Below are 11,894 nucleotides of genomic sequence, written 5' to 3'. Positions count from 1 at the left end.
GGGTTAATTTCTCATTATTTAGTTTTTTGTGTTCTTTGTATATCCTGGATATTAATCCTCTGTCAGATGAATATCTGGCAAAGATTTTCTCCCATTCTGTAGGTTGCCTCTTTGATCTATTCACAGTGTCCGTTTGCTGTACAAAAACTTTGTAATTTCATGATGTCCCAGTGCTTGATGAATGGATTTATTTCATGAGCAACTGGGGTTATATCAGAAAGTCTTTGCCTATATCAATATAATGAAGGGTTTCCCATACTTTTTCCCCTAGCAGTTTGAGAGTTTTGTGTCTGATATTAAGGTATTTGATCCATTTGAACTTAGTTCTTGTGCATGGAGAGAGATAAGGATGTATTTTCATCCTTCTGCATATACATACCCAGTTTTCCCAGCACTATTTGCTGTCTAAAGATATATTTCTTTTTCTTTTTTTATTACTTATTTAAGAGAGAGAGAGAGAGGGAAAGAGGCATAGATATACAGAGAATGGGCACACCAGAGCCTTCAGCTGCTGCAAATGAACTCCAGATGCATGAATCACCACACACTTTTGGCTTACATGGGTCCTGGGGAATCAAACTTTGGTCCTTTGGCTTTGCAGGCAAGAGACTTAATTACTAAGTTATCTCTCCCACCCTAGTGAGATGTTTTAACCATAAATACTGAAGGATACCAAGAAAAGTTTTCTCTTAAATCTAGTTTTCAAGTTCAAAGAATATATCAAGTTAAGAAAAAGTTGTTTACTAATGTTAGTTTCAGAAATTGCACTAAACAATTCTCATTTTCAAAGTCCACATTTCACAGGGAAGATAAGAAGTTTCTGAAGTCCAGCTTTTTACTCTCTTGAGATTCATTCTAACTAAGCATTGTTTTCAGCTGAGAGAAGTGCTTCTTCTGCTTGCATTCTTTGAGGAGCAAATGGGTGCTTATTGTCCAGTTGCAGGTGTTCTGAAAATCAGTGCTGGGCTCTTGCCTTTGGAACCAGTCATCTCAATTAGGTTTACAGAACGTGGAGTTTTCTTCTCTGGTGTCTTCAGCTGAATTTACTCACAGAAGTGGTGGGACTGATCTTGAGTGTTTCTAGGAAGCTTTGACTTTCATCGTGATGCTATGGCAAGTTTTCCAAGTAACCAAGTAACCAATCTTTGTATGTTTTCACAATTTTTGCTTCTTTAAAACTGAGTCTGTAATTTTTTTTTTCTCTCCATTAAGTAGGTTCTGTGTTTTGGGTGTCAATTTAGCCTTGGTTTTGAGGTGCACTCGACAGTTATCTAGAGCCATCAACTGGAAACAGTATTGGAATGTTTCTTCAAATGTGCTATTTTTTGGCTGGAGAGATGGCTTAGCTGTTGAGGCATTTGCCTGCAAAGCTACAGAAGCTGGGTCCGATTTCCCAGGACACATGTTAGCCATATGCACAAGGGGGCGCATGTGTCTGGCATTCGTTTGCTGTGGCTGGAGGCCCTGGCACGCCCATTCTCTCTCTGTCTCCCTCTTTCTCTATCAAATAAAGAAATAAATAAACTATTTTAAGTGCTATTTTCATAGAAGGAAGCAGGGCTGGCCCAGGCAGCTTCTGCTCAAGTTAAGAGCCGCAGCTTCCAGGTAGTACTTTCTGCTACATCACTGACACCAATGTTTTCTTACTGCTGAAAATAGAAACACACTGCATTCACTATTTTTCCATATTACCCATTCAAGAATGGCAAAAATGTATGCATTTTATTGATATCAGGTGTTTAATACCTTTTCTTTTACAATTTTAGTCATATTTAACTCAGAATCATGAAAAGTCAGTGAAGTCTGTTTCATACATCAATGTAGTATCTGATTACAAATTTACAATTTATTCTTATTTATTTTTGTATGTATATATGTGAGATATACTTGTGTGTATATATGTGTGGGTGCACTATGCCACTGTATGCGTGTGGAGGTCAAAGGTCAACTGTAGGATGCTGGGGTTCTCCATCCACATTATTTAAATCAAGGTATCTCTTAGTGTTTTGCCAATGGGAAGGTCAGTCTAACTGGTTAAAGATCTTGATTCTTGATTCTCCTGGCTCCACCTCCCACTTCCATAGGCACATTGGCATTACAGACTTATAAGTCACATTGCATAGGGCTTTATGTGGGTGTTAAGAATTTGGTAGACTTGTGGAGAGAGAGCCTTTGACTGCTGAGCTATCTCTCCAGCCTCCAAATTATTCTTGATCTAAATACTTTCACTAAATTCAAACATGATATATAGGCTATTTTCATGTGACATCATAATAAATAGTCAAAAATAGAAGATAAATGTTCATGACTGTATTTTGTACATATAATGTGAACTAGTCAACTAAATAGAAAACAAGTGACATAGATTCACATTTTTTTTTCAGAAATAAGCTTATGTAAAAATTGTCGTGAGTGATAGGTAGCAGGTGAAAGTTTATAGAAATAGAAACAAAATGAATACCTACTTTTTAAACCAATATGTTGAATAAATAATATACATGATTGTAAAATCCTTGTAAAATGAAGAAGGGCCGTACAAGTGCATTATTCACTTGGATATCAGTAATGAGGTGGATATGCAAATATATGAGTAGCTTTTGAACATGTTTATAGATTGTGGAGGGTAGAAGTGAAAATAGTGGAGAATACCAAACTACATTGAACTTCATCACTTACTACCCTCAAAAGGATTGAAGTTTACTTACAAATTTGTTACTCTACAGTAAAAAACATTATTTGTTAGTATTTTGAATGGATTATTTAATGAAGAGATTTCCTTTTCACTCAAATGTATTTGTAGAGGAACACCATTATACTACTCATCAACACACTTTCATTGAGCATTCATTATAATTTAACAATTAAATTCAAATCAAAGACAATATAGTAAATTATGATTATGCACATATATGTACTAAGTATTAATGTTCAATGGAAACAAAAGTGAATAGAGAGGAAGATGAATCTTTTGCCATCTAGGTAATCACAATCTATTTAAACCTATAAAAAAACATACTTGATAAAATGCAAAAAGAAGAAAATACATATGGAATTTACTTGCCATTTGTAGTAAAGTTATTTATGTATATCTAATTAATATATGCCAACTAGAGTCTATATGCTTTCAGCTGAGAAGACAGATATATTTATTTTGCTTTTTAAATAATGACTTTTGTACAGCTGTAATTAATATAGATGAACTGAAATACAGACTGCTTTCTAAATTTTGTGTTCTTGAATGGAGCTTGTAGAGAGACATTTTCTTCTTTAAAGTAATGACATGATCTGTGGCCTAATGTAAATCTTCAAAGTTGGCTTATTTGAATGTACAAAACTTAAATGTGTCATCCTTGAAAATTTTAGAAGAAGAAGAAAATGAGTAGTTAATAACAAAATTGACTGCCACCACCTGTTTTTTAAATGTCTAGATTAGCCTGCAGATTGGATTCTAGACTGATGGAAAAAGGTATAGGTGTTGATGTTGTCTAGAGTATGTCTTAGGCTTGGGACTGTGGGACCATGTCAATGCATGATTCTGGGACCAAAGCAACAAGCCTAAAAACTAGGTTTACAAGGTATATATAGGGCTTGAGTCTATGGGAGGCTGCCAAACTCCTTGGATGGCCACACTAAGGCCAGATTTATATCACACTGGTCAACCAAGGCTGAAGCAAGAGTACAAAGACAACATTTGCCATACAGTCCTGGAGATTGGGGCTGTGTTATGCAAACTAGTATTTAGACAACAAATGAAGCTCAATTTGGGGGTATTGGCCTAGATATTGGGCTAATATAGGCTTACTTAATACTGGGTTTTATTGGAGAAGGTTCAATATTATGTCCAAGGCAAAACATCTCATGCTTTCTTCACTTTCTTTCCTTCAAAGGGAAGATATACCTGTGGTACTTGAGTTTGGAAGTAAGATGTAGGTAAAACAAACTGAATAACATCTACTTTCATGTGCCCTTTTCATATTTTTCTATGCTGCATTGTCTATATAATCCCTCTGCTTCTTTTTGTAAGCTCTTGTGAAGGTATTTTTATGCCTGGGTAGTGGTTCAAACTGTTATGTCTATATAGCACATGTATACTACAAAGTTCTATTCTATCACCTTCTGATGTCCCAAAAATCTATCTATGCTATCATACTATGTGATTCATAGAATCAGTGGCTCTAAATACTATAATGTACTGATGATTGTTGTTTTTATACTGCCATCTCTGAACATAATATTTCCAAATATAATTTCACACTTGATCTCTTTCATGAGTGCCTAATAGGTACTGAAAGTTAACTTGTTTAGAAGGAATTGAAATTAATTCTGTCAAATATAAGTTTAGCTTTCATTCTTACTTCTCCTAATCAGTTACCTGTACTGTTTAACGCTAAAATAATACAGTTTTAGAAACACTAGACTGAAAATATAAATTATGAAATTGTCTAAAATCCATATGCTTTTGAGCACCAGCATGATGTCATAAGATGAATATTATTCAACTAACTGCATATAGCAAGTTATACTCCAAATGCATATGAACTATGAATAATTGTGTAGAATTACTTTCAGGCTATTTTTATATAAGGTAAGTATGAAAGTTTCTATCATTTCGAATAATATCATCAATTTATAAATCCATCAGTGGGTTAATTCATTGTTTAGGTCAATTCATTGATTAGGTCATAGTCCTTATGACACAGTCACATGACATTGATCAGATTCACCACTTGGGGGTAGGTTCTTCACTACATGGAACTTTTGGGGCAATACTTTATAACTAAGCTATAATGAGCCAAAATTAAAAAAAAAATATCTAGGCTTTGTACAAACACTGCATTATTTCTATTGGCCTGATTATATATCTAAATCTTTATAAAACTAATTCATGTTCCCTAGAAAACTTCCAAGTACCATTTTTACAAATCAATTCCTGGCATCTGACATCTTCATAAACTATCCCTTAATGATTAAAACATTATGTAAGTTGCTATTTACCAGTTCTAAACTTTCTTCTTTTCTGGACATAAAGTATTAAAATGCTCTGTAATTTAAAGGAGAGAACACTGTGCCTATCTTTGCCCTTGTTATGCACTGAGGCAATTGAATTGACTTTCCATGAGCACATACTGATCATTAAGCTAGCAGCAGAGCAAGAACAAAATGAACTGAATTTAACAAGTAGCTGGACATTTGAGAAATGCATCACTTTTAATAGAAAAGTTTCATAAAAAATGTACCAACAAATGTTTTCTGGTGACTAATAGATGAAGATGCCACTCAAACAGTACTTGATAATACTGATGCTTATATTGTTCCAGAGTAACTATCTGGAAACAGGGTCTTCCTATGATTACATATTTATTAGTCTACTTCAGGACTTGTTTAATTCATATGAACTCGTTAAAAATTTTATTGGAGAACATTAAGTTACACATTTAATGTAATGGTCACCATAGTATTAAGTACATACATACATACATACATACATACTCATCCACATCAAGACAGAATTTGAAAATATAATGTACTATTATGTAGCCAATTATGTAGGAAAATAGAAATGAAGCAGAAATGTCCCTGGTAAAACCGGAAATATATTTTTCTTTATGACAAAATTTTTTTTGCATTTGATAATAGCCAATTCAACATAACTCACTGGGCTTACAGAAACCACATACTAAAACACGTGAAATCTAAAAAATTACCATATAATCTAATAAAGATCATAATAATAACGATGTTCAAAATAGAAAGCAAGAAAGAATGTAATCAAGCTGGATGTGGTAGCCATGCCTGTAATCATAAACTTGGGAGCTTGAGGACGGAATATTGCTGTTATTTAAAAGTAAGCAATACTATATTCAAGGCCATCCTGGACTAACTATGTCTCAAAAAACAAACAGAAAAAAACTAGAAATAAACTAGGCATTGTGATACATACCTTCAATTCTAGCACTTTGGAGGAGAAAGCAGGAGGAGCAGAAATTCAAGGCCAAACTGACATACATAGCAAGTTTTAGAACAGGAAAGGTGACATTAGGCCCCCATTTCAAACAGTCAAAACAAAAAATATAAAATATAAAAAGTCAATATCATTTAGATAAGGATCCAGCATCTAATTTTCAAGACAAAAAATTAAAATAATGAGAATTCATTCTGATTGACATTGTAGACTTCTTTTAATTTGCTTCTGTAGGGTAGTTTTTCATAATGATAAGTAAAATAAGTAACACACATATTTTCATCATTTAAAAATATTGTTCTTTGTGCCTAGTATGGTGGTGTTTGTCTTTCATCCCAGCACTTGGGAGGCAGAGGTAGGAGGCTAGGAGGATCACTATGAGTTGAAGGTCAACCTTTGACTACAAAGCAATTACAAAGTTAAGCTGTGCTATCATGAGACCCTACCTTGAAAAACCAAACATAAGATATATTTCTTTGCTATGATAGTGTTGAACTAAAAGTCAATTTTGCCTGATAGAAAAACATCTATTCATTCTCTGTTTTGATTATAATGTATGTGACATCTTTTGTCATTACTTTATTTTTAAGCTTTATGACATTATGCCCTTAAATTATAGATATTTCTTCTTTTTACAATTATTTCTTTGAGAGAGAGAGAGAGAGAGAGAGAGACAGAGAGAGCATGCGCTCATGTGTGTGTGTGTATGCCTGTATGCATGGTGCACTAGAGCACCATGTAAAACAACTCAAGATTCATGTGCCATTTCATACATATGGTTTTATGTGGGTAGTAGGGAAATCAAACCCAAGCTAGGAGGCTTTTCAAGTAAGCACTAAAGTGAACTTCTTCATTTGACCAATATGTCTTGAAGGAACAATTTCGTTTTTTTATTATAAATAAAGTTTTATTTTAAAGTATATTTATTTATTTGAAAGAGAGGGTGAGAGAAAGAGAGAGAGAGAGAGAAAATGTTTGTATATAGGCATTCCAGCACCTTCTGTCAATGCAAATGAACTCCAGGTGCAGTTTGTACATCTGGCTTTGCATGGGTACTGGGGAATCAAACCATGGCTGGCAGGCTTTGCAAGAAAGCCCCTTAAACTACTGAAAAATCTCCCAACCCTTAATTCCTTTAATATTTTAAAGATTATTTTTGTTCTTTATCCAGACACATATTTAGTTTTGAGTAACTGTCCTATTTACACCTTCTCTAACCCACCTCCCTTCTCCCCTACATGGCTTTCATACCCACAACCCTAGATTTTCCCCTTATATTCGTATCACTTAAGATTGGCTTCCTTCCCTAATATCCCTTTAAGCCTAGATTTTCCCATTTCTCAGGATTATTTTCTAGTTCCCTTGTATTTACATACATTTTTTAAAAACAATAATAAACATATATACAGATTCAAACTTGGGTTCATGTGCAAAAGAACATGCAGTGTTTAAATATTTATATCTGAATCATTTCATTTAATATAATATTTTCCAGTCCCATCCGTTTTTCAGCAAATTTAATTTTTCTTTATGGCTGAAAAGAATTTCATTGCATATGTGTACTCCATTTCCAGTATCTATTCCTCAGTTGTTGGACATGTAGACTCCTTCCATTTCCTTACTGTTGTGAAGAGTGTAGCAACAAACATTAGTGAACAAGGAAGGGTCATATGGTTATTTTCTTTGTAGTTTATTTGTGTGTGTGTGTTTGTGTGTGTGTGTGCATGTGTGTATATAACATGCACACTACTTTCCACACTGGGTGCACCAGTTTGCATATACTCTCAGAAACAATTAAGAATGTTTCTGTTTTATAATACCCTCACTAAAATTTAGGAATTTGTTTTATTGATAAAATCCCTTCAGATAGTGGTAAGATGCAAATTCATCGTAGTCTTAATTTTGTATTTCCCTGATGGCTAAGAATATTAAAAACCTTTAAGAAATTTTATTGGACTTTTTTATTTTCTGTTTTGAAAACTTTGTTTGGTCATTTTATATTATTTTCTGTATTTGAAAGAGAGACAGAGAGAAAGAGATAGACAGAGAGTGAGTATGGAGGTGCCAAGACTGACTGCCACTGAAAATGAACTCCAGATGCATGTGCTGATTAGTGCAAATTGATTTATGTAAGTCCTGGGGAATAGATCCTGTGGCATCAGGAAGCTAGCTTTAAAAATTTTTTTGTTCATTTTTTATTTATTTATTTGAGAGCGACAGACATAGAGAGAAAGACAGATAGAGGGAGAGAGAGAGAATGGGCGCGCCAGGACTTCCAGCCACTGCAAACGAATTCCAGACGCGTGCGCCCCTTTGTGCATCTGGCTAACGTGGGTCTTGGGGAACCGAGCCTCGAACCGGGGTCCTTAGGCTTCACAGGCAAGCGCTTAACCGCTAAGCCATCTCTCCAGCCCAGGAAGCTAGTTTTAAAAGCAAGCACCTTTAATAGCTGAGCCATCTCTCCAGGTTTTTTTTGTTTTTTCTTGAGATAAGTCTAGCATACTGGCTGTTTTTATGAGAGGCAGAGAGAGAGATCATTGGCACACCAGGGGCCATAGCCACTGTAATCTAACTCCATACACATGTGCCACCTTGAGCACATGTGTGACCTTGTGTGCTTGCATCATCTTATGTGTCTGGCTTACCTGGGACCTGAAGAGTTGAACAAAGGTCCTTAGGCTTCACAGGCAACTGCCTAAACTGCTAAGCCACCTCTCCATTCCTCTTTTTTTTTTTTTGATTGGGCTATTTGTTTTGGTATTGTTTACATTTTTACTTCTTTGTATATAATGGATATTAATCCCTGGGGAGATATATAGCTAATAAAGATTGATAAAGATGTTCTCACATTTTGCAGGCTGTCTCTGCAAGTTTTTTTTTTTTTTTTCTATACAGAAGCATTAAAACATCCTCGGGTTCTATTTATTGATTGTTGACCTCATTTCTATACTCGAAGACTTATTCCATATTTGGTTCTTGAACAGTTTTCAGAATTTCAGGTCTCATGTTAAGATTTTGGATCCATTTTGAATTACTTTCTTATGTATGGTGAGAGATAAGGAGCTATATTCCTCTGCATTTGGAATTGTGCCAGAACCATTTATTAAATAAGCTCTCTTCTCCAATGGGCATTCTTGGCATTTTAATGAAACATCAACTAGTTATATATGCATGGGTTAGAATAAATTATTAAAGGAAATAATTAAGATGAAGGCAGAAATTTAAGAAAATGGAATGAAAAAGTTGATACAAAGAATCAACACAGCAAAGAGTTCTTTTTTTTTTAAATATTTTTTTATTCATTTATTTGAGAGTGACAGACACAGAGAGAAAGACAGATAGAGGGAGAGAGAGAATGGGCGCGCCAGGGCTTCCAGCCTCTGCAAACGAACTCCAGACGTGTGCGCCCCCTTGTGCATCTGGCTAACGTGGGACCTGGGGAACCGAGCCTCTAACCCGGGTCCTTAGGCTTCACAGGCAAGCGCTTAACCGCTAAGCCATCTCTCTAGCCCAAAGAGTTCTTTTTTGAAACAGTTAATAATATCAATAAACCCTTAGCCAAACTAATGAAAGGAAAGAATATAGGAGCCAAATTAATAAAATCAGGGGCAGTTGTTCACAGATAATTGTGGGGCTCCCCACTTTTCTGAATTATAACTCAAAAAAGCATAGTTTTTGTCTTTTTATCTTTTTCTTTCTATTCTTTGGTTGCTGGTCAAAATCCTAAACATGTTTGCCCTGATACTTTGAACATTGTCACCATTTTCTTCAATAAATCTCCTTTGCCTTAATCTTGACACATTTTCCATGTGCTTAATACTTCATGGTCTTGAGACAGGGAATTTAATAGGATGAAAATATACAACACTTGCAGGTCCCATTGTTATATCATTAAATATGGGGAACAATACATCAGCTTCATGTACATCTCTAGAGTGTGTCCTGAGAATTTGGGATTCATTTCTAGAGACTACAGATAAAGCATTTAATCTTTCTTTGTTTATTAGTCAGTCTACAAATTAGAATACTAGGGGCCAATATAAATATAAAGACTGAGGAAAATATAAATTATATTATTTTGCAACTAGACCTGAACTATAATAAGAATGACAAATTGTCAAGTTTCTTATATATAAAACTGTTTTCTCGTAATGGACACCTCTGATAATTGTCAAAACTGCAGGGAGGACACAGCCATGACTTCAAGCTGTGAGTTTCCTTCAAGGCACAGGTCACTTCTGGCCAAGGGGGCTGAAAATGACAGGGAATCTCCCACAACTGAAGTGACATCTTGTTCTCCATTATCCAGAGATAAAGTCTTCTCCCTTCTTTCAGTTCCTCCTTTAGAAACCCTCAGTTGGAAAATTCCCATGACAGTTGCTAGCCTCTCTGTAACCTCTCCAACAGATAGCAGAAGGACCACCACTACAGAACCACTAATGGATTGAACCAAATTAAAAAAAAAAAAATCTCATAAAACTTACTACTATAATGAGACATTTCAGAGTTTAAATCAGATCTATAGGCTAACATGAGAAGACATAATGCTGATGCTAAACCAGATCTTAACTGAAAACAGACAATGCCCTACAGAATATTCTCAGACTCATTGTGTACTTTCTGCCTTGATTATTGCTATTAAAATATAAAAATGTTTAAAACATCTGTGTTTAAGGAAAAAACAATACATACTTTGTGATGACAACATTACAGTCCAGTAGAAAATCCCAAAGAATAGAAAACAACAAATATAAATAGCATAATCACAACATATAAGTTTAATATAGAAACAATTTCATCTTTTTTATCATCTATTAATGAAAAGTTTCAAATCTATATAGTTACAAGTGTTCAAAGTACAGGCTGGAGAGATTGCTTAGCAGTTAAGGCACTTGTCTGGAAAGCCAAAGAATACAGGTTCTATTTCCCAATACCCATGTAAAGCCAGATGCACAAGATGGCACATGTATCTGGAGTTCATTTGCAATGGCTAACTGTCCTGGCTTATCCCCCCTCTCTAATAAATAAAATATCAAAATATATAAGTGGGATGTGGTGGTACAATCCTTTAATCCCAGCATTTGGAAGGCTGACACAGGTGGATTGTGTATTCAGAGCCATCTTTGGCTTCATAATTAGAGTTTATAATAAAACTCTGAGTCCAAACATATTATAAATTACATCATATTAAAATACAAAAAGACAAAGACATTAGTGACATTGTCCCATTTTCAATAGCATCAAAAATCAAAACAACAACAACAACAACAAAAAACCCTAAGAATAAGATTAACCAAGGAAGTGAAAGAACTTTCCAGTAAAAACAAAACAAAACAAAACAAACAAACAACAACAACAACAAAAACAAAACAAAACAAAAAAAAAGCATTCAAGCCGGGCGTGGTGGCACACGCCTTTAATCCCAGCACTTGGGAGGCAGAGGTGGGAGGATTGTGAGTTCAAGGCCACCCTGAGACTTCATAGTGAATTTCAGGTCAGCCTGGGATACAGTGAGACCCTACCTCAAAAAACCAAAAAACAAAACAAACAAACAAACAACAAAAAAAAAAAAAACTAAAGCACTCAAGAAACAAATTGAGGAGGACTTGAGAAAATGGAAAGACCTCCCATGATCCTGGATAGGCAGAATTAACATTGTGAAAATGGCAATCTTGCCAAAAGCAATATATAGATTTAATGCAATACCAATAAAAATCCCAACATCTTTCTTCACAGAGATAGAAAAAAATGATCTCAAAATTCATATGGAATGGCAGAAGGCCTCAGATATCCAAGCATGGCCTCAGCAAAAGCAACACTTCTGGAAGCATCACCATACCTGATCTAAAGCTATACTACAAAGCCATAGTAATAAAAACAACATGGTACTGTCATAAAGGCAGGAACATAGACCAATGGAACAGAATTTAGG

At 34.9% G+C, this 11,894-nt stretch overlaps 1 pseudogene; it reads right to left on the bottom strand.

Annotated features, from left to right (window-relative positions):
• Positions 1 to 798: 798 nt before the first annotated feature.
• LOC123456573 lies at positions 799 to 10,334 on the bottom strand (annotated as a pseudogene).
• Between the last annotated feature and the right edge of the window lie 1,560 nt (positions 10,335 to 11,894).

The sequence above is a fragment of the Jaculus jaculus genome, chromosome X (assembly GCF_020740685.1).
Source record: "Jaculus jaculus isolate mJacJac1 chromosome X, mJacJac1.mat.Y.cur, whole genome shotgun sequence".
In the NCBI taxonomy this organism is placed as follows: domain Eukaryota; kingdom Metazoa; phylum Chordata; class Mammalia; order Rodentia; family Dipodidae; genus Jaculus; species Jaculus jaculus.
This window is presented reverse-complemented; position numbering and strand designations above follow the sequence as displayed.